We start from the raw sequence: 22282 nt of genomic DNA on the forward strand, positions 1-22282 counted from the left end.
GGGCCTGGGGAGAAAGCCGGAAGCCCAAGAGGGTGTGGGCGCTCCGGGAGCCAAACGCAGCCGTTCAGCCGCCACACGCCGGTGGCCCTGCGGGCACTCGCGTTCCGGTGAGAGAGCCCCGGCGCCGCGGGCTCGAGGCGGGGGTTCGGGGTCCCGGCCGAGGGCGCCGTCGGCGGGGCCCGCGCAGCCGCACTCGGCGCACCGACTTCGGGCTCCTCCTCCCGGCTCCGTAGTAAGCATGGCGGCGGCGGCGTTCGTGGTCCCTCGGGTGAAACAGAAAGCGGGAGCTACGCGGAGAGGGAGCGAAGAGAGGGGCTGAGGCGGCGGCGTCACTGCCAGGAAACAACCCCAACAGTCAGCGCGCCGGCGGCCGCGGCGGCCCTCAGAGCTGACTCTGCAGCTGAGGTAGAGAGAAAACGATCAGGAACCCTAAGAAGAGGCGCCAGAGGAGCCGCCTTCTTCTGCCTCAGAACGGCGTGAGTCGGAGGTGAGAGCGCGGGCACTCCCTCCGCGAAAGGCGGGGGACACCGAGCCGTCCCAACCCCGTCCCGCCCCGGAGGAGGCGCCGCGGAAACCGTTAGGCTGGGACTGAGGGCCGGGGCACCCTCCAGGGCTCGGCCCCGTCGAGGGACCCGGGCCACCCCTTTCTGTGGGCGCGCTGTGGGCAGGGGGCAGTGGGGCCGGGGACAGGACCCGTCAACTAGTCTGGCACCTGCCGGGGCCGAGCCTAGCCAGGACGCGCTTGCGGGGGCGCGGCCGGGGGCGCCATCCAGCCCGAGGGAGGTGGCGCGGGTGCGCGGGCAGCCCTCCCCTCTGTCCCCCGCCTACTCCCCGCGGCGAGCCGCGTAGCGCCGGAGGGCTCGGGGGCGGGGGCGGAATCCTTCCGAGAGGATCGCCCAGCACCCGCCGCGCCTTCGGCTTTGGACGCCCGGCAGCCGCCGAACTTGAACGCTTTTCTGAAGAGAGTTTTCCCCGCTCATCTTGGGGTTAAAACCTCGAAAACCCGCCCTCTGTGTTTGATCCTGCGTGGCTGCCTCCAGTACCTGGCAGTTCCTCTCCCGGGGCGAGTTAACCACCTGTTCCGTCGGGAGGTGGACTCGAGGCTGCAGTCCTCGCCCAGTTTTAACCTGAATCTTCGAACTTTTGACACGGCTTTGGAAACGACGTCATGTGTTAGGTAAAGAAAATGAACAGATAATTTCGCTGTCAAATTGCGAGCAGAAGAGGGGCTGTTTTAATGGATTTGGTCGTTAATTGTTCTTTTATTCAACTGTTGGCGTTACAAGCCTTGGGATATTTGAGAGGGTGGAATGCGATGATTTGCTGGGGGTGCTAGAGATTGTGAATTCGAGATTTTCTTTTGTGAGGTTTTTACGTAAGTTCCTTTGGACACCTTTGTGTCTGACCATCTATTAAATAAGAGTCACCGGCTGATGAGATTTTTTTTTTCTTTTTACGGTATAATCATTGTGTGTTCGCTATGGGTTTTTAAAACTGAACAACGTAATTATTTTGCTTCTTACCGTGGTCGTGTTTTTAGTTCTTGAAACCAAAGTGTGTATGCTTCTGTATTGTAGGAATGAAATAACAGTTGAACTCTTACTATAATATTTTATCACCATGCTGTTACCAGCTCCAGTACTAAACATATGCCACTCAGGAGTTTGAGCCATATGTTAGGCAGAAACGAATTGAGTTTTGTGGTGCTGATCTTGTGTTTGGATAAATATTTAGTTTTTGCGTATTTACTAACTCTTGTCATCTTGTATCACCTACAAATGTTCAAGTGAGTTGAATCCCCTGCCTTTTGGATATTTTCTTGGTTGAATTAATTTTTCTTAAGTAATGAGATAAAGTACTCACTGAGACAGATGGTGGCCCAACAGAAAACAATGATGGATTTTTACCACATCTTTTGTAAAATATAACCTAAAATGTTGCTTTTAGCTTTGTAGCCTACTAATCTTGCTTTCTAATAACACCAGTTAGTGAGAAGAAGGGATGATGACAGGAGAAATATCTTGTTAAATTTTTAATGTTAAATCTTATATTTAAATTTTTTAGCACTACTACCTTAAATTTTACTATATTGTCTTGTTTCATTTCATAGATCATCTGTTAGTTTTCTATGTGTAGGTTAACTGGAAATTTTTTTATCCCAGGCTGGCTGCCATTAGCCACCTGTATGCTTCCGAATTAACTCCCTCTTTTTCCCTTTTGTCTGAATCCTCCAAATCATTGAATGTTCAGGAAAAATAAAATCCTGGTTAACAGTGTCAAGCATAGTTATAAGGGTAATTAATTTCTCCCAAATTATTGATAAGCATTAAAAAAAACATTCTAGGATTATCTTCTTTTGGTGACGTCTGTCTTCACTTCCTCTCTCCATGTGAGTAATTGAGACCTGATTTATTTTAACACACATTTAATGATTAGTCTTTACTAGTCACATTTCTACAATATAATAGTAAGCATATTTTATTACTAATTTAAAAATTTCTCCCTCTTCCCTGACCAGCCAGACATAGCTAAGGGCTGAGAGATCCTTAACCCCCCCGGAAAAAAGAGGGAATGCATGATTCATATTCTCATTGTCTTATGTAGTTTTAGGCAAAGAGCATTTAATTTATACTTTATCCAGTTTTAATAATATTTGCGCTGTTTTAAAACATTTGTATGTTTTAAAATGTTCATGACATCCAAGGCTTGTGTATTTTATAATCTGCCTGTATTTTTAAAATACAATTTGATGAAGTAACCAAAAGGGTTTTTTTTTTAAAAAACATTGTTGGTGCATTTTTGAATGAAAATGAATCTAGATCGTGTCTTTGAGAATGTTGTAGGAATATGCACATGATTTCCTATTAGCCAGATAACTAAGTGATTGGTGTTTCTGGTTTTTTTTTTTTTTTTTTTTTTTTTTTTTAGCAATGCCTAGAACACTTCAAATAAATTCACAATATTGTAATTCCAAAGGTTTAGAATATGGTGCATATTTATTCCATTGAGCCTTTTACTGCTTCAGTTTTATCACATTGCAAAAGAAGAAATATGGCCCCCATGTGTATTAATGTTAAGAACTACTTGTTAAAGGGAAATTAGTAGCCATTAATGTTAAAAGGCAAATTTTGTACTTTTACATGTATTGTGAGCTTTTATAATTTTCTTAATATTTTGGTCTTATTTTGGAGAATTATTCAGTGGTCTCTTTTTATATCTAGATTTATTCTTACCTTTCTATCTTCCCACTATTGTGATTTTGCTTGTCTTTACTATACACTTTCAAGTTTTCTGTGTAGCCTATGGTCTTCCATCAGGTTCCTTTGTGGGTGTCATCTTTCAATCTTTCCAATCACTTATCACCCGTTTACCAGTCCTTGGGCTATTTTTTCCTCCGAGATTGAGAACTGCCTCTGGGAGATGGCATGTGCTTACAGGGTGATGCGATGTTATTAAAGTGGGGATGCAGACATAGTGTGATGTCTTTCTTCCTTCAGGTAGTTTACAAACTAGTTGGGGGTACTAGACTAATAGTATCATTAGCCAAAAATATAATATGGTATTATTAAGTTGTGTGACACCAACTGGAATTTAAAGGAAAGTGAAGCCAGTGAGGGCTAGAAAAATCCTGGAAGGCATTTGGAGGTAGTCAGAGGAAACTTAGAAACGATTTAGATAACAAAGAGAAAGGCGTTCCAAAAGAGATTCACAGGCAGAGTTGGAAGTAGTAGTAGAATAAGTAGTCCAAGAACATCCAAGGACAGAAATTGGGACGAAGAAAGTAAGTTAGGTCGAGATGTTAGCTTAAGCACCAGGGCATCAGAAGAGGAAAATAGGCACAGCTGGACAAGACAGTTTGTATCATTAGGAACCTATCACTGAAAGAACTATACCTCAGCTTTTTTCATATTAATAGCGTAAGCTTTCTGTGTAATGGATAGCTTGTATGTGTCTGTTTATATGGCTTAGATCGGGGTCGGCAAACTTTTTCTGTGGAGTGCTAGATAATTAAATATTTTAGGTTTTGCAGGCCATTTACAGTCTTGGTTGAATGTTCCTGTTTGTTTGTTTTTTATAATATTTTAAAAACATAATTTTTTTTTTTTTTTTGTGATGGAGTCTTGCTCGATTGCCCAGGCTGGAGTGCAGTGGCCAGATCTCAGCTCACTGCAAGTTCCACCTCCTGGGTTTACACCATTCTCCTGCCTTAGCCTCCCCAGTAGCTGGGACTACAGGCGCCTGCCACCTCACCCAGCTAGTTTTTTGTATTTTTTAGTAGAGAGGGGGTTTCACCGTGTTAGCCAGGATGGTCTCGATCTCCTGACCTAGTGATCCGCCCGTCTCGGCCTCCCGAAGTACTGGGACTACAGGCTTGAGCCACCGCACCCGGCCAAAAACATAATATTTACATTGTCTCAAGAGCCAAACAAAAACAAGCCATCTGTGGACTGGATTTGGCCAGGGGACCTAGTTTGCTGACTCCTAGGTAATAATTGGCAAAGTAATTGTCCATATAGCCCATACTGTGAAATGTCTTGTATCATCTTGTCTATGTGGTGGTTTGGTGCGTTTTATGACTATCATGTATATATTTTTCTTTATGTTATCCTAAAAGAAAATATGCAGAAATAAGTGCTACTGTAATTGTTATTTTGTGGCCAGACTTCTAACAAGAGCCTAGAATAGGTCTCAGAATTAGGAAGTGAAAGATGAAAACCCTTTGAGTCAGGCCTTACTGCAGTGAAAATAGCTACACAGTGGCTTGATTTAGAATTTGTATAAGGGTAGGTATATCAGCTGCCTGTGCTGGTTTTACATTTTTTTAAAACACAACTGGCAGGTTAAAAACCTTGTCTAGGGTGCTGGTGGTCTGTAAGTGACAACAGGGGAGCAGGCAGTAGGGAACTTTGTTTTTAGAAGTAGTCTAGGATGAGTTAATAAAGGGACAAACAGACATTCTGCAGTACTCAAGGAAGAATCACTGTGTTATGGAACAGTCTAATAATTGATATTTACATTGATGAGCTTGAGTCATCAAGAAAAGATTGTATCATGTTCATATTAAGGCATGGAAGGAAGACCTAGAGATCTCTACAAATATTTCAATTAAGATTATTTTAAGATAAGTTATGGTGATTTAAAGGGGATAAATATCAGTTATTTTGAAAAGTAATTTACATGAAACATCTCTGAAGTTTTTAAATTTATAGATACGTATTTCTAAGGCAGTTCTGTTTTCTTCAGTATACTATGGTTCATATGCCATTACCAGGTGGATAGTGATGCCTCAGGCTATGGCTGCACAAATCAATTGGCTGGGGCTACTGTATTTTTTGTGGCATCAAGAGAGCAAGAATACATCATGAGAGCATTTTTTCATTAAGCAGGCATCAGTATGTTCCATATATCGGGGTTAGTAGTAGGTGCTGGAAAAAGTACAGATGTGTAAGATGGGAAGCTACCTGGACGGAATCAATGATGTTTCTTTCTTCCTGTTAAAAACATTAAAACCAACGAAACAAAATAATGAAACTTAACTTTTGTACTTTAATTTATTATTAGCATTTTTCATACTTAGTAAGTACATACACTACCACAATTTTAAGGCAGTATAAACCTTTTGATTTAAATAACAGCCTTCATAAATTGTCACTTAATACAATTTATACTTTTTAAACTTTACTGTAAGAAGAAATTCATGCCCTCCCTGTTTTTTTGTGAATGCTTGAAACAGCTTCACTATTCCAGCTGTTTCTGTTTGCTAAACAGGAGATAAAGTACCTTGGATGGTAACTCAAAAGCCTAGATCTGAGTTCCAACTTCACCACTTATTAGCTATATGATTTTGGGTTAGTTTCTTGCAATCTTGGTTTTCTAAGCATTAAAATGGAGAATAATATCTATCCTGTTTTCCTCACAGATATTGTGAGAACCCACAGAGATGTTGGAAACCATAAAAACATTAAAGTACATACCATAAAAGTGCTTACATTAATACTACTATATTGGAAGCAATGCAGCCTTTTTTTTTCTTTTTTTTTTTTTTAAAAAAAATCCAGAGTTCAAGCTTTATCCTCCAAAATTCTGTAAACATAGTATGTTTCCAGTAAACATTCAGTTTACTCAAAAGTTTTAACATCTTTCTTGGCAAAGAGAATGCATATACAAATTTTCCATTCTTATTCATCTTTCAGTACAGTTCATATCCAGTGTCTCTATCCCTTTTTGCAAGGGAAACTGACCATCTCTGTCGAACAACTTCAGCTGTTCTTTCCATAGTGGGGCAAAAATATGCAAAAAGTGCATTCCTTATGATTTTCTTTTTTCAAGGGGAAGACTGTTTCTGTATTTACAGTAATAAGGTCTACTTGTTGAGCTCATTGAATTTTAGGCCCTATACTTGCTTATTTTAAAAATCCTATACAAACCTACCAGATATATGGCGGTATTTTCGTTTTACAGCTGAACTATACTTCTGATTCACTTCCATATCTCTTCTTCCCTCACTTCTTGAGATCTCTTATGGACAGGTTGCTAGAAATACAAAGTGCAATGTATACTTTGAAGTAAGCCTTGGTGTGAAAGTTACCTAAGTTTGGTAAATTAGATTGTGTATATTAATCAGCCTCTATCAGAAATGCTGGGAAAAAAAGGGTTATATTTGTTTTTTTTCCTCAGAATCCATATTTTCATATATATTTGAACTTTTTAAAAGTTAAATGATTTCACTTCACTGTCTACTTCTTCAGTGAGGGATTACTTTAATTGGTTTATGTATATTGTCTTCTAAACCTACAGACACGTAATTTGGGAGGCAAAAAAATCTTCTCTAGGGGTTCTAAACAGATATTTAAGTACACTTTAAATCACAGTTTACCCTTTTATTAGAAAATAGGTACGTGCTTTGCTTTGTATAAGTATGTGTCATATACAGCAGCTACTTTTGTTGAGCCATAACTTGAAGAATTTGTTATTTCATTTACTTTAAAATCAGTTTTTCTTAAGATTTGCTTAAATAAAAAGTGAAAAATCAAAATTTGTGATTTTATTAGGTTTAAATCTTCTAGTTTTTTTTTTTTTTTTTTTGGTTTTCTTAAGACAGACATTCTCAATTATGTCTTTGTTCTTATGACTTGATTTTTTTCCGTGTAATATTTTCATTTGCAATATATACTTTAAAAAAACCATTTTTAGCATAGTACCTTCATAGTTTATGAAATACCTTTTTGTTTCTTTGGTAATTATTAGGATCAGCTTTTCTTGATGCTTCACATTGGTATTCCTTAAATGCCATAGTATGTTAGCAATTTTGTTTTAATCACTTGAACCTTACTAAAACTGGCCTAATGTGTGTGATAGAGTAGCCTTTGGGTAAAATGTAGGGGCAACTGCCCCTGCAACCATCTTTTAGGCTGCTTCCAGGATATTTAAAAAACATGAATTTATTCCGATCATTCCCCAGTTTTAGAAATTGAAATCACAACACAATTCCTGCTGCCTTAATTATAATTTCCTTTGTCTTTGAGAGTCCATACTCTGTTAATATCCTATTGTGTCAACATTGCTTACCTCTTTACAACTTTGTAATATAGTATAGAGAACATGTTTCACATTAGGCAGCCATAGGATTGTTTGTTGACTTCTCATACTGGCTGTATAGAAACACGAGTGTGCTACTTTACCTGTATGAGCCTTGGTGCCTTCATTTTACAGTGTAGTAATAATAGTAGCTGTCTCCTAATATAGACTGTACAAGAATTAAAAGATCCTATATAGCATGACAAGTAAAATGCTTGCCATAGCATATTTATATCTAGAACTTTGACATACATGCCTAATCATTGTCACTCAGGCATCCTGCATATCATTCATTTATTCATTTGTCCATCATTTGTTGAACATTTAAAATGTCCTAGATACTTAGAATATGAATGTCGAATGTCACAAAAATGAATGTCACACTCTCTCCCCTTTAGAAATTTACAGAACGGGATGAGAGAGAATGATATGTAAATAAATACATATTTTTAAATAATTAAAATATGTCGGGTCTTTTCACTTGTGTGAGTCCTTCCTGCCTTTTAATATTTAACTGTTAATTGTTTCCATAATACCACAGAATATCTGGTTGTATATATCATACTGTAATGTATATATATTTTTTACTTGTCTAAATCAGCTATTCAACTATGAACTCCTTGAGTTTGACAAGTACTGCTGGAGTCAGCAACTTTTTTTTAATAAAAGAGAAGATAGTAAATATTTTAGGCATTGTGGGCCATATGGGGTCAGTTGCAACTACTTAAACTTGCTATAGGAGCACAGAAACAGCCATAGATAAATTATAAACAATGGACGTGACCATGTTCCTATTAAACTTCATTTATGAAACTAGGCAGCAGAACAGATTGGGCCTACAGGCTTTAGTTTGCTAACCTCTGCAATGCTGCATGCATACCCTGTGCTTGACAAATAAAAGGCACTTAGTAAATAATATGATTAATAGGTATTAAACACTATGTATGTTCTGGGTGCTATTGCAAAAAACTTTACATGTTTAAGTTTACTTAAGCCTTACAACATCTCTCTGCGGTAGATGCTATTATCACCAAATGTCATAGAGTAATAATAGAAGTAGTTTCATTAAAAGATAGGAACGTGACATAGGTCCAAAAGTCTTAGGCAATACATTAAGAACAAGAAAAATAACCCGTAAAGAAAGGGGGGAATGTATCACTATTATTATTTAGAGTTGATGTGACTGCTTACAAATACAAATAAATATAATACAAATACAAATAAAAAATACGAGATAATGGAAAATGATTTGAGTTAAAGAATTTCAGTAAGCTGACTGGCTATAAAATAAAGTTAGAAAATTCATTAGCCGCCTTATATATCAACAATAACCAACTATGAAATACAGTAATAAGAAGTAGCAGCCTAAACTGTAAAATACTTAAGATTTTAAAATGTGTAAAAGCTATGTGAAGAAAACTGCAAAAAGATGTGAATGGATGGAAGAATATTCCTGAATGTGTCAACTTAATGCTATAAAAATGGCAGCTTTTACTAAATTATTCTATAAAGTCAATGTAGTTCTAATCAGAAATTCAACAGGATTTTAAAAATGGAATTTGACAAACTGATGGTTCAAGTTTTGAGAAGGGAGCTTGCACAAGAATGGCCAAGTAAATTTCAAAAAAAATATAATAAATGGGAATATACCCATCAAAGGTCAAAACATTATAAAATTACAAGTATTAAAATAAGAATTTGGGGTAGGAATAGGCATATTGATCAAAGGAATAGAATAATAAATTCAGGAGAAGATCCATGGATAAAGAAGAATTGTATGATAAATGAATGGAAGAACTAGTCTATAAAGGGTCTAACTGAAGTAAGTCTGAGTAATTGAAGTAAAGATAGTTGGGTACCCACTTCATGACACTCTCAAAACTAAGTTTCAGGTGGACTAAATGGTTTTGTTTTGTTTTTTGTTTTTGTTTGTTTGTTGTTTGTTTGTTTTGGAGATAGAGTCTCGCTCTGTCGCCAGGCTGGAGTGCTTTGGTGTGATCTCGGCTCACTGCAAGCTCCGCCTCCTGGGTTCAAGCAATTCTCCTGTCTCAGCCTCCTGAGTAGCTGGGCTTACAGATGCTCACCACCACGCCCAGCTAATTTTTGTACTTTTAGTAGAGACAGGGTTTCACCATTGGCTGGATGGTCTCTATCTCTTGACCTTGTGAACCGCCCGCCTCAGCCTCCCAAAGTGCTGGGATTACAGGCGTTAGCCACCGCGCCCGGCCCCAGCTGGACTAAATGTTGATAAATAAAAAATGTTTATTATTATTATTTTTTTATTATACTTTAAGTTCTAGGGTATGTGTGCACAATGTACAGGTTTGTTACATATGTATACATGTGCCATGTTGGTGTGCTGCACCCATTAACTCGAATGACAAAACTTTTAAAAGTTAATTTAAAAAATTGTTGGAGTAGAGAAGACCTTTTAAGTGAGACATCAAACTTAGATGCCATTTAAAAAGGAAGGCAAGCAATAGACTGGGATAAAATATTTGACATGTAATAGACAGAATTAATATTCAAGGTATATAAGGTGTAACTACAAATCAATATGAAAAAGATAACCTGATGGAAAATGGGAAAGAATGTAAGCAGGAAATTTATAGAGGTAGAAATACAGGTAACCTGTTAAGTTTTGAAGAAATATTATTGAACCAAATATAAATAGCTTCATCTTTTTAGGAGAAAAGTTTGGCAGTATCTGTCCATTTTAAATGTACATTCTCCTGAACCAGAAGTTTTATTTCTATATGTCTGTAATATAGAAATGCTATCATACGTTAATAGAGAGTATTGCATGATTATTCCATGCAGAGGAGAAAGTGTATGAAGGAACACTGGAAGTAATAAGGTCATCATTAGAACAGTTAAATTATGGTGTGCCTTTATGCTATAATATTAGATACTTATGAAAAAACATGAAATAGACATAGATGTACTTCTTAAGATATTTTACATGAAAGGGCAAGATGCAATATAATACATACACAAAGACACAATTCATACACAAAAAATACAATACACAAAAGCAGTGTATATGATTTCACTTATGTAACAACCAATCCCAGAAAACCTAATACACAAGTAAGTGCAGAGAAAAAGACTGGAAGGGTACACCACAGTTGTTAGCCATAGAAACAGAAGCTGGATTAGGGGTCAGGAAAGGGTTAAAAACAATGTTTGTATGTGTATTTTCAAGTATAAGCAAGTGCAGCCTTGGTGATATAACAAACATAACAACACATGCAAGGCTTTGTTATGATTGGTCCTGATGAGGCCCATTCCTTCTGGGTGGACAGCTTTGATTTATGTCAGTTTTCCCTGTGTAATTTTTAATAGCACTTCATTTCACTTGCAGAAGCTTCCCAGTTGGTGTCTGAAGTCATTGGTGTTTTTAGAAATAGCAATTTCAGTATAGTGTTGGATCTGAAACGGTGTTAAAGTGGGTTAAAGAAGTGAGAATTCTACCAGTGATTCTTAACCTCTGTAACCACAACTGCCAACCAAGACAAAATAAAGTGCCTTTTATTTTCAGAGTTTCTGTTATAAAAACACTTTGCTTTTTTAAATGTAAAGTTATAATTTTGAATATAGTTTTTTTCAAGTCCCATATTTCTGAATATTTTGATCCTCCCCTTTAATATTAGAACCTAATATTTTAAGACAGTTAATGATAGAGGTCAAGAGAGGAATCAGAAGCTTGAGAGGAAGACAGAGTAAAGAAAACTAAGTTGCTTTTTTTTTTTTTTTTTTTTTGAGACCGAGTCTCACTCTGTCACCCAGGCTGGAGTGCAATGGCACGATCTCGGCTCATTGCAACCTCCACCTCCCAGGTTGAAGCGATTCTCCTGCCTCAGCCTCCTGAGTAGCTGGGATTACAGACGCGCGCCACCCATGCCCGGCGAACTTTTGTATTTTTGCATTTTTTTAAACGGAGTCTCGCTCTGTCACCCAGGCTGGAGTGCAGTGGCATGATCTTGGCTCACGGCAACCTCCGCCTCCCGGGTTCAGGTGATTCTCCTGCCTCAGCCTGCCGAGTAGCTGACACTAGAAGCATGTGCCACCAGACCCGGCTAATTTTTTGTAGTTTTTAGCAGAAATGGGGTTTCACCATGTTGGTCAGACTGGTCTTGAACTCATGACCTCGTGATCTGCCCACGTCAGCCTCCCAAAGTGCTGGGATTACAGGCATGAGCCACTGCGCCTGGCCCGGAAGATTTTTTGAAAGAAGTTGAAAGAAGACGAGTATGATTAGAGGCAATCTTTAACCAAGGCGTAGTTGTAGATTTATAAACGAAGAGTTTGGTCATCTCAGAAAGGACTAATTTAAGGACTACTGGATTCTGCAGACAAATCTACTTATAGGAAATAAATGTTTCTTGATTTTATTATGATATGGTAAAATTATTTTGGAGGAATTAGTGAAGGAAACATGTTAATATGGTTAAGTTATAGTAATACAGCAGCTTTTACACAGGAACTCAAACTTTCTGTGTGAATTTAGTTACCAGTATATTACTGTGGCCAGAAAATATTCAGAAACTACAGGTTTAATCTTCAGTCCAAAAATCATACTGATAGATATAACCAAGAATTTGAAGTTCTACAAAAGCAAAGTTAACAATCTATAATATAAAAACTACAGTTTTGTATAATACTTATAGAAAGGACAATAAAATATTTGGAAGTGAAAATAGGATTGTCTTAGATGTAGTTGTCTTTTGGCTCTAAAGGGTAGCCTGTGTGCTCCAAAGATGCTAGACACCTAGAGCTATATGTGGAACATAAGATGTTACTTAAAAAAAGAAAAACTGATCTGTGTGCACACTATCAGTCCTTTAATGGATTGGGGTTCGTTTCTTGGAAGCAATTCTTTCTCTCTTGTTTCCATAGTTTCTTGACTGGAAGTATCTTTTTGATCAAGATTTCCTTTGAAGTCTATTTTAACAGAATTTTCATGTTAGTATTAAGGTATAGTTTCTCCTAAATGCTGAATTAAATTTAAATTTACTATATCTGACTAAGAAGGGTAAGGACGGTAGCTCTGAATGCCCCCTTCCCTTTTAAACCTTTCTTCACTTAAGGGACATAAAAGAGTGAGGCTTATCCATCCTACCCATACTACCCTTTCCTTCTTTCCAGTGGTTGTGGGATTGGAGATGAATAAGATAAATAAGTTATAGTAAATTTGTTGCTAACAATCTGTGTAAATTATTGATTTCCTTAAAAGTGTATGAATACGTTTATTAGGTTAAATTGTTGATATTTTAAAGTTTTTGACCTCAGTGGCAATTTCATATGGTTTGACCTATTGCATTACAAAACTATGGCTATAATCTCTGCCCTATATATAAAAATGTTACTGCACTTAAACGAAAATACATTATAACTTATTTAAATAGCATAAATTTGTGCGCGCTTTGGCAGCACATATGCTAAAATTGGAACAATGCAGAGGAGATTAGCATGGCCCCTGCGCAAGGATGACACACAAATTCATGAAGCGTTCCGTGTTTTTCAGACTCTAAACCAACAAAGATAAAAAAAGAAAAAGAAGAGCATTACATAATGGTAAAGGGCTCAATGCAACAAGAAGAACTAACTCCTCTAAATATGTATGCACCCAATACAGGAACACCCAGATTTATAAAACAAGTTCTTAGAGACCTACAAAGAATCTAGACTCCCACACAGTAATAGTGGGAGACTTTAACACTCCACTGTCAATGTTAGATCAATGAGACAGAAAATTAACAAGGATATTAAGGACTTGAACTCAGCTCTGGATCAAGTGGACTTGATAGTTGTCTGCAGAACTCTCCACCCGAAAGCATAAATTCATAAACAGTACATCACTGATGAAATGTAACATCCAAGCCAAATTGGAATGTTTATGAATACACCTACTTTAGCAACAGGTAAAGCCAAAAATATTGTTACTGCAGATATGTATCATTATACATTAAAGGGTGAAACAACCTTCTTCAGAATCTAAATTGCATATGAGAATGGTAAAAGCCATAATGTAGTAACTTATAATTTAAAAGCTTGTAGTATGGCCAGGTGCTTGACTCATGCCTAATAGTCCCAGGACTTTGGGAGGCTGAGGTGGGAGGTTTGCCTGATCTCAGGAGTTTGAGACCAGCCTGGCAACATAGCAAGACCTTGTTTTTGCTAAATAATAAGTAAATAAATAAGTAAGGAAGCCAGGCATGGTTGCACATATCTGTAGTCCCACTACTTTGGAGGCTGAGGTGGGAGAATTGCTTAAGCCCAGGAGCCTGCAGTGGGCCATGATTGTGCCACTGCACTCCAGCCTGGGTGAGAGAGTGAGAACCTGTCTCAAAAAAAAAAAAAAAGAAAGAAAGCTTGTAGTAATTTATAAGTTAAAGTTAAAGCTATCAGACATGAAAACCTTAAGTGTTCAGCAAAGTACTAATAAACATATACATTTAAGGAAACTACGCAGGGCTGGAGAAAGAGCCAACTAAAAAGATTGTATATAGAACAGTATCCAGACTCACACAGGGCCAGAAGAAGTGCCTGTTTCCACTAGCTAGAACAGAAAGCCTCATAATTTACAAGGCATTCAGTAGAGTACTCTGGAGGGTTTTGCATTAGTAGTGGGGAAAAATTAATTACACATTAAATGCAACTCTGTTCTTGCCTAATCCATTGTAAAACCAAGTCCCAAAGAATCAAACTTTGTCCTAGTCCCTTAGCCACATCTTAGAACAAATATTGAGATTATTTATAGAAATACAAAAATATCCAACAGCCCACAAGATAAAGTTGACATTATCTTACCTTCAGTTCAACTTACTAAGTCTGCAAAGAAGCAAGAAAATACAAACCATATTGAGAAAAATCACTTGAAATTGGCCTTCAAATGATACGGATGATGATAGTTATTAAAACAGTTATGAGTGTTAGAGAAGCTAACAAAAAGATTGAACATGTTAAATAGAGACACTGTCTAGATTAAAATTATGTGTCAAAGATATACTACATTAATGGCATGTTAGACTTTGTCAAAGGAAAGATTAGTGTACATGAAGATATAGCAATAGAAACTATCCAAAATGAAGCACAGAAGAAAGAAAATAGAATTTAGAGACAATAACTGAAAAAATATTTGAAGAAATAATGGCCATTTTCCAAAATAGATATAAACTATAAACCAATAAGCACAATAAGCATAAGAAAGATGAATAAAACTCTACTAAGACACATCATAATCAAATCACTTAAAGAGAATTTTTTCTTTTTTCTTTTTTTTTTTTTCGGCGACAAAGTCTCGCTCTGTCGCCAGGCTGGAGTGCAGTGGCACTATCTCGGCTCACTGCAACCTTCGCCTCCCAGGTTCAAGTGATTCTCCTGCCTCAGCCTCCCGAGTAGCTGGGATTACAGGTGCAAGCCACCACGCCTGGCTAATTTTTTTACTTTTATTAGAGATGGGGTTTCCCCATGTTGGCCAGGATTGTCTCGATCTCTTGACCTTGTGATCTGCCCACCTTCGCTTCCCAAAGTGCTGGGATTACAGGCGTGAAACACCGTGCCCAGTCCACGAGAGAAATCTTAAAAGCAGCCAAAGAAAAACCAGGACAAAGATAAAGGTGACATCAGATCTGTCATTAGAAACAGTGTAAGCTAGAAGACAACGAAGCAATATCTTTAAAACATTTTTTTGCAAAAACTATCAACCTGGGACTTTTTACCCAGGTAGACTATCTTTCAAAATAAAGGCAAAATAAAGATTTCAAATATACAAAAGCTGAAATAATTTATCACTTTCATTTCTGAACTAAAAGACGTGTTAAATAGAGTCCTTCAAGCAGAAGGAAAATTAAATCACATGAAAACTTGGTCACAAGGAGTTCAGAGTACTGTACGTGGTAACTACCTGGGCAAATATATACGATTTAGAAAAAAAATTATTATTTAAATGTCTCTGAAAGACAAATGACTGTTTAATTTAAAAATGATGACAGTTGTCAGGTGTGGTGGCTCATGCCTGTAATCCCAGCACTTTGGGAGGCCAAGGCAGGCAGAATGCTTGAGCCCAGGCATTTGAGACCAGCCTGGGCAACATGGTGAACTCCTGTCTCTCCAAAAAAAAAAAAAAATACAAAAATTAGCCAGGCATGGTGGTACATGCTTGTAGTCACAGCTGCTCGGAAGGCTAAGTTGGGAGGATCACTTGAACCCAGGAGGCAGAGATTGCAGTGAGCCAAGATCACACCACTGCATTCTAGTTGGGGCGATAGAGACCCTGCCCTCCCCTCCAACTCCCTAAAAAAATGGCAATATGAGGTTTAAAACATGTAAAAGTAAAATATGCAATAATAATAGCAAAAATCCCAGAGAAATTGCAGATTTATTGTTGAAAGGTTCTGATACATATTCCTGAAGTAGTATATTATTTAAAGGTATACAGTAATAAGTAAAAGAGGTGTATTACAAACTTTAAAGAAACCACTCAAGTAACAAAGAGTTGTAGCCTATAAATCAAGAGAGAGGAGATGGTGTAATAGGAAATAATTAAAAATGAAGCTGATAAAGAGGGAAAAGGGACAAAGAACGTTTGAAACAAATAGCAAGATGATGATGTAAATCCAATCATATCAACAATCACATTACATATAAATGGCCTAAATACTACAATTAAAAGTCAGGGATTGTTAGATTCAATTTTTTTAAAAATTAAGACCCAAATATTTCACATCTACAAGAAATCCACTTTAAGTAAGTTAAAAGGATGGAAAAAGATATACCATGCTTACACTATCCAAAAGAAAACTGAAATCACTAAGTTAAACCAGAAGTTAGGTTACAGAACAAAAAATTCATACCAGGGATAAAGAGGATTATTTCATACTAATAAAGGGATTAATTAAGAGGGCATACAATTATAAGTATTTATGCATTTAATATAGGAACTGGCCTGGGGGCAGTGGCTCATGTTTGTAATCCCAGCTTTTTGGTAGGCTGAGGGGGTTGAATCGCTTGAGTCCAGGAGTTCGAGACCAGCCTGGGCAATGTGGTGAAACTCCGCTCTACAAAAAATACAAAAATTTACTGGGTGTGGTGGCACATGCCTGTAGTCCCAGCTACTAGGAAGGCTGAGGTGGGAGGATTGCTTGAACTTGGGAGGTTGAGGCTGCAGTGAGCTATGCTTACACCACTGCACTCCAGCCTGAGTGACACAGCAAAAACTCTGTCTCAAAAAAAAGGAAAAAGAAAAAAAAAAAAAAAAAAAAAGAGTGTTTCTAAATATATGCTGGAACTTGCAGGGAGAAATACAGATGCTCTTTAATTCATGATGAGGTTATGTCTTGATAAACCTACCTTGTTAAAATATGTCAAAAATGCATTTAATTCACTTAATCTACTGAACATCATAGCTTAGCCTAGCCTATCTTAAATGTGCTCAGAACACTTACATTATCATATGGTTGATGAACAAAATCATCTAACACAAAGCCTATTTTATAATAAAGTGTTGAATGTCCCTTGTAATTTATCAAATACTGAAAAGTGGAAAACCGAATGGTTGTATGGATACTTGATGTATAGTTTCTACTAAATGTGTATCTCTTTTACTCCATCAGAAAGTCCAAAAATTGTAAGTTGAACCATCACAAGTTAGGGATTGTCTGTACATAAATATGCAATTTTAGCGGAGATTTCAATACCCCTCTCAATAAATTAATAGAAAGTAGAAAGAATGTAAAGCCTAAAACTATGAAATATCTTTAAAAAACATAGGAGAAAATCTCTGTGACCTTGCATTAGGTGAAGATTTCTTAGGTATAGCCTTGAAAGCACTATTTATAAAATGGCAGACTGATAAATTGTACTTTATCATAATTTAAAACTTCTCTTCAAAAGACATTGGTAAGAGAATATAAAAGCAAGCCACAGACTGGGAGAAAAAATATTTGTAAATCACTTATCTAGTAAAGGACTAGTATCCAGAATATATAAAGCGCTATCAAAATATATATAAAATGTATAAAGTACTATCAATAATAAGAAAACAGTCTAGTATTATGGACAAAGTAATCAAACAAATAGTCAACCAAAAATATACCTGGATGACAAATAAGCACATGAAAACAACATCATTGTTCATGGAAATGCAAAGGCTCCAGTTTACAGATAGTAGGAAAATTTGAGAGATGATGGGTAGGTTCATTATCTTAATTACGGTAATAGTTTCACAGGTGTATTTATGTGTCAAAATTTATCCAGTTGTACACTTTTAAACGTGCAATTTGATGTCAGTTATACCTCAGCAAAACTATTTCAAAAATCAAGAGTAGTTGACACATTGTATTAGGTTAGTGCAAAAGTAACGGTGGTTTTTGCCTTTGTTTTCAATTAAAAGTACCATTTGTATCATTAAAAGTAATGGCAAAAACCACAATTACTTTTGCACCAAACAAGTAGTTATGACAACTACTTGGTGCATGTTTGTTTAATACATTTAACTAATTACTCTGCCATTTCAACTTTCAACAAAGTTGAAAGTTTCAACTTTGTTTAATCTGCAGGAAATAGCAATTTCAATCTGAGGATAGTATATCATACTCTCCTAGTATATCGATTTGACCATAATATCCAAAGGCAATTAAAAATTCTTTGTTAAACTTGATTCCTTTACAAATACTTTCTTATCCTTAGGTCAGTATTTTCATCTGTTTCTAGTTGAAGGAAGATGTATTCACATCTGGGATGATGCTTTCCAGAATGAGGTATACACCTTACATTGTTATCAACTTTACATCCTTATTATCAGTTAGCACTTAATGTAAAAATTTATTTAGTCTTAGATTTGTGTTGTCCAAAGACTAGCAGCATCAGCCTAACTTGGGAACTTATTAGAAATGTGATTTACTGGGCCCCACCACGCACCTGTTGAATCAGAAACTCTATGTGTGTGGCCCAGGAATCTGTTTTAATAATCCCTGCGGGTGATTCTGATACATACCAGGATTTGAAAGCTGTGATCTTAGAGCAACAATAGGACTTTAGATTCTTAGATACTTATAGTAGTTTCATTTTTAAAAATCTCATATGATAGCACACTTAAGATTTGTACATTTCTGGTAAAAGGAATTTGGCAAAAAAAATTTTAATGAAGATTCGTACATTTTATCATACATGAACTTTTGTTTTAAGGAACTAAAATTTTGAATGCTAGTAACATGCAGAAGTGTTTAGGGGTGAAGTATACTAATGTCTGCTACTTTGAAGTACGTTAAAAAAAGATCACTGGAGGAATACATGCAATTAAAACCTGTCAATTTTAGAAACTAGGTGACAAGTATATGGGTGTTTACTGTTCAGTTATTTCAGCTTTTCTGTAGGTTGAAAAAATTCTCATAATATAAAATCCTTCCTTGACTCCTTTTAACATTTTTGATCAAGAGAGTGAAATGTGCCCAGAATGTGCTCTTAGGCAAAATAATGGTAGATAGTAATGAAGTTTTAGTATCTTAACAGCAATTAGGAATAAAGATATAGAAAACTGTGTTTCACTAGATTGATAATACATTTGTTAATCTTAGAAATTGGCTATTTGAGATTTTTCTAATCAAATTAAAATTGGTTATTAAAGTGTGATCTTGCTGATGTTCTTCAAATTACCTCCATTGATTATCTCTTGATATATCCAGATGAAAAGATTCATCAGCTCTATATGATCTAGTTAAAGTTACTTTTAAGGACTGATACAAGTTATTGATTTTTTCATAAATAAAGAATAGACTAATGTGGTCTTCAGAAATAAAAAAAATTACTTTTAAAACATTATTAAAGTCATGACAATCAAATGGATAGTACTTAGATTAAAAGGTTTTTAAAGACATGGCAAATAGTAGTGTGCACATCTAATACAAATCCTGATTCAAACAAGTTTTAATAAAAATTAACAAGACAGTGCAAAATTTGAACACTGACTACATATTTGATGATTTAAGGAATTGTTAAAGTGTGTGTATGGTAATGGTTTTGTAATTATGTTTTAGAAAGGAGTTCCTATCTTTCAGAGATACATACTGAAATATTTGCAAATGAAGTTTTGGAATGTCCTAGTTGTGTTTCATAACACTACAAGACAGGAAGTGGGGTATAGATGAAACTAGACTGGTCATGTGTTAAAGCTGGGTGATGAGTACATGGGGTTCATTATACTATTATGTTTACATTGGTGTATGTTTGAGATTTTCCACAATAAAAAGCTTTAAGAAAGATGTAGGTTAAATTTAACTCTTACAGCATGATCTGAGAGCGAAATTATCACTTATTACAGTGTTTCAGTGAGAAAATATTTTCCAATTATATCTGACTTTAAAACAAATAATAATAATAACAATAATAAATTCTCAATCTGTTGCCCAGGCTGGTCTCAAACTCCTGGGCTCCAGTGGTCCTCCTGCTTCAACTTCTCAAAGTGCTGAGATTACAGTCATGAGCCACTCTAAGGGTCAAAGGCCTTTTTATTTATTTCTTTCATTAAATTGTCAGATATATCTGATTTCTAACAGAATACTGCAAAGCAGCCTATTTCTTGATTGAGGACTGCATTTTTTTTTGTTTGTTTGTTTTTAAGCATAACACTCTTAGTTGTAGCCTTTTTTTGTACCAAATCTTGTACTGTTTTATACTTCCAATATCCAAAGAAATGAAAAAAGTGAGCATGGGGGAGAGAAAGAAAAGCAAGGAACTGGATTAAGCATAAATCTTTTGAATTATAAAATGTCTTTTTAAAAATTTAATATCAGTCATTGAAACTGATTGATAGCACTGTCTTCTTACCATTCTCCTCCTTTCTTACTTTCTCTACCAATGTGCATTTCTTTTATAAATATAGAAGAAAAAAGCAAGATTGCCTATTATGTCTTCATAAAATTTCACATTAACATATGGAAATTTAAGGTGAACTGAAATAATGCATGTAATTATATTTTTAAGAGCCATTTTTCTGCAGTACAGTTGACATCAAAGAGGGTAATTCAAAGAATTAATTAGTTTCGGCCAAAATATAAAATAACCTAATATCCTGTTCTTATTGTTAAATACAATCTATGAAATACTTGTTTTAGGTTTCTGGTAAGAAATGATAAGATAATTTTGCAGAGTGACTCCCATGACTTTCATCTCAGGAAATTCCACCACAGGTAATTTCAAATACCTTGTTTTTAGTCTAATGTAGTCAAGTTTAGAAGATAAAAAATCCAAACATTAAAAATGAAATAGAAGTCTACATTGGAAAAATACACTTTAGGATATCAGTTCATGAGATGAATTAGTAATCTGGATAAAGTCCAAGTTCTAGCAAAATTTATTTAAATTCTCCTGAAAGGGTACTTAGATGGTTGAGAAGCCAAATATGTGTGGTTGCCTATGGCTTTTCAAGACTATTAATTTTTAAATCAAAATTTTGATGGTGGTATAAACCATATCCATATTACAAAAAAAAGCCTTGAGAAATAGAGAAAAATGGTTACATAATCTCACCATCTTGATACAGTTGCTACTGTAATTCTAATATTTTTATGTAACATTTTGTTCATATGTATATTTTTAAAACTCCTAAATTCTAGAGTTAAATGACTAAAACTCCTTGAAGTATAGTCAGCCTTCCATTTCTGGGAATTTCACATCCACGTAGTCAATCAACCATGGATCGAAAATATTTGGAAAAAAATGGATTGTTGCATCTGTACTAAATATGTACAGACCTTTTCATTATTCCCTGAACAATACAGTATCACTATTTACATAGCATTTATATTGTATTAGGTATTATAAGTCATATAGAGATGATTTAAAGTATACAGAAGAATGTGCATAGGTTATATGCAAATACTACACCATTTATATAAGGAGCTTAAGGTTTTGTGGATTTTGGCATCTTTGGGGATCCTGGCACCAATCCTCTGTAGAAACCAAGGAACAACTGCATATGATAGTCTTGTGGTTTCACAAATGGCTCTGGAGACCTATAGTTTTTATTTTGAATTAGACACATCAGAAAACCACATCAAAAGACATTGGATTTCGGCAGGGCGTGGTGGCTCACACCTGTAATCCCAGCACTTTGGGAGGCCTAGGTGGGCAGATCATTTGAGGTCAGGAGTTTGAGAGATGGTGAAACCCCATCTCTACTAAAAACAAAAATTAGCTGGGCGTAGTGTCAGGCGCCTGTAATCCCAGCTACTCGGGAGAGAGAGATAGGAGAATTGCTTGAACCCAGGAGGCAGAGGTTGCAGTGAGCCAAGATCGCACCACCGCCTGCCAGCCTGGGTAACAAGAGCGAGACTCTGTCTCAAGAAAAAAAAAAAAAAAGACATTGGATGTCTCAATCTAAATGTACAGATTTTTCCTATCAGCACTTCAGTTATGCTATTGCTGTAATCCAAGATGTAATCCCGCTTTGCATTTTCCCACATGCTTTGTAGACAAAAAGAACTGAAGTTTCAAACCCCAGACCAAGCTTATTCTCGTGAGATATCTACCTTAGTTTCTAGGTCTAAGCTGTTGTCATCATATATATAACAAATCTAGGTGAATTAACAGATATGAATAATAAGGTTAAGGAAGAAAACTAGCAGAATACATGTGTAAGGAAACAACAGATTCAGAATTATGTCAGTGGCTGAGTGAGAAAGCATCTAATAGTGTTATGAAC

The 22282-nt window shown here is 36.4% G+C and overlaps 1 protein-coding gene and 1 non-coding gene across 3 annotated transcripts in view; both read left to right on the top strand.

Annotated features, from left to right (window-relative positions):
* The first annotated feature begins 218 nt into the window (after window positions 1-218).
* Window positions 219-22282, top strand: part of FNDC3A (fibronectin type III domain containing 3A) — a 218322-nt gene continuing 196258 nt past the window's right edge. The window contains exon 1 of one of the 2 annotated variants that reach the window (XM_003913872.4): window positions 219-487. The gene's annotated coding sequence lies outside the window, so the exon portion shown is untranslated. Of the gene's footprint in view, window positions 488-846; window positions 1178-22282 lie in introns of those variants that run through there. The other variant, XM_009191925.4, reaches the window with a different exon arrangement.
* On the top strand, window positions 13000-13102 carry LOC116270647. Its single transcript, XR_004178795.1, has one exon. It is a non-coding gene; the product is annotated as a U6 spliceosomal RNA (small nuclear RNA).

Source organism: Papio anubis, chromosome 15, assembly GCF_008728515.1.
Source record: "Papio anubis isolate 15944 chromosome 15, Panubis1.0, whole genome shotgun sequence".
Lineage (NCBI taxonomy): Eukaryota > Metazoa > Chordata > Mammalia > Primates > Cercopithecidae > Papio > Papio anubis.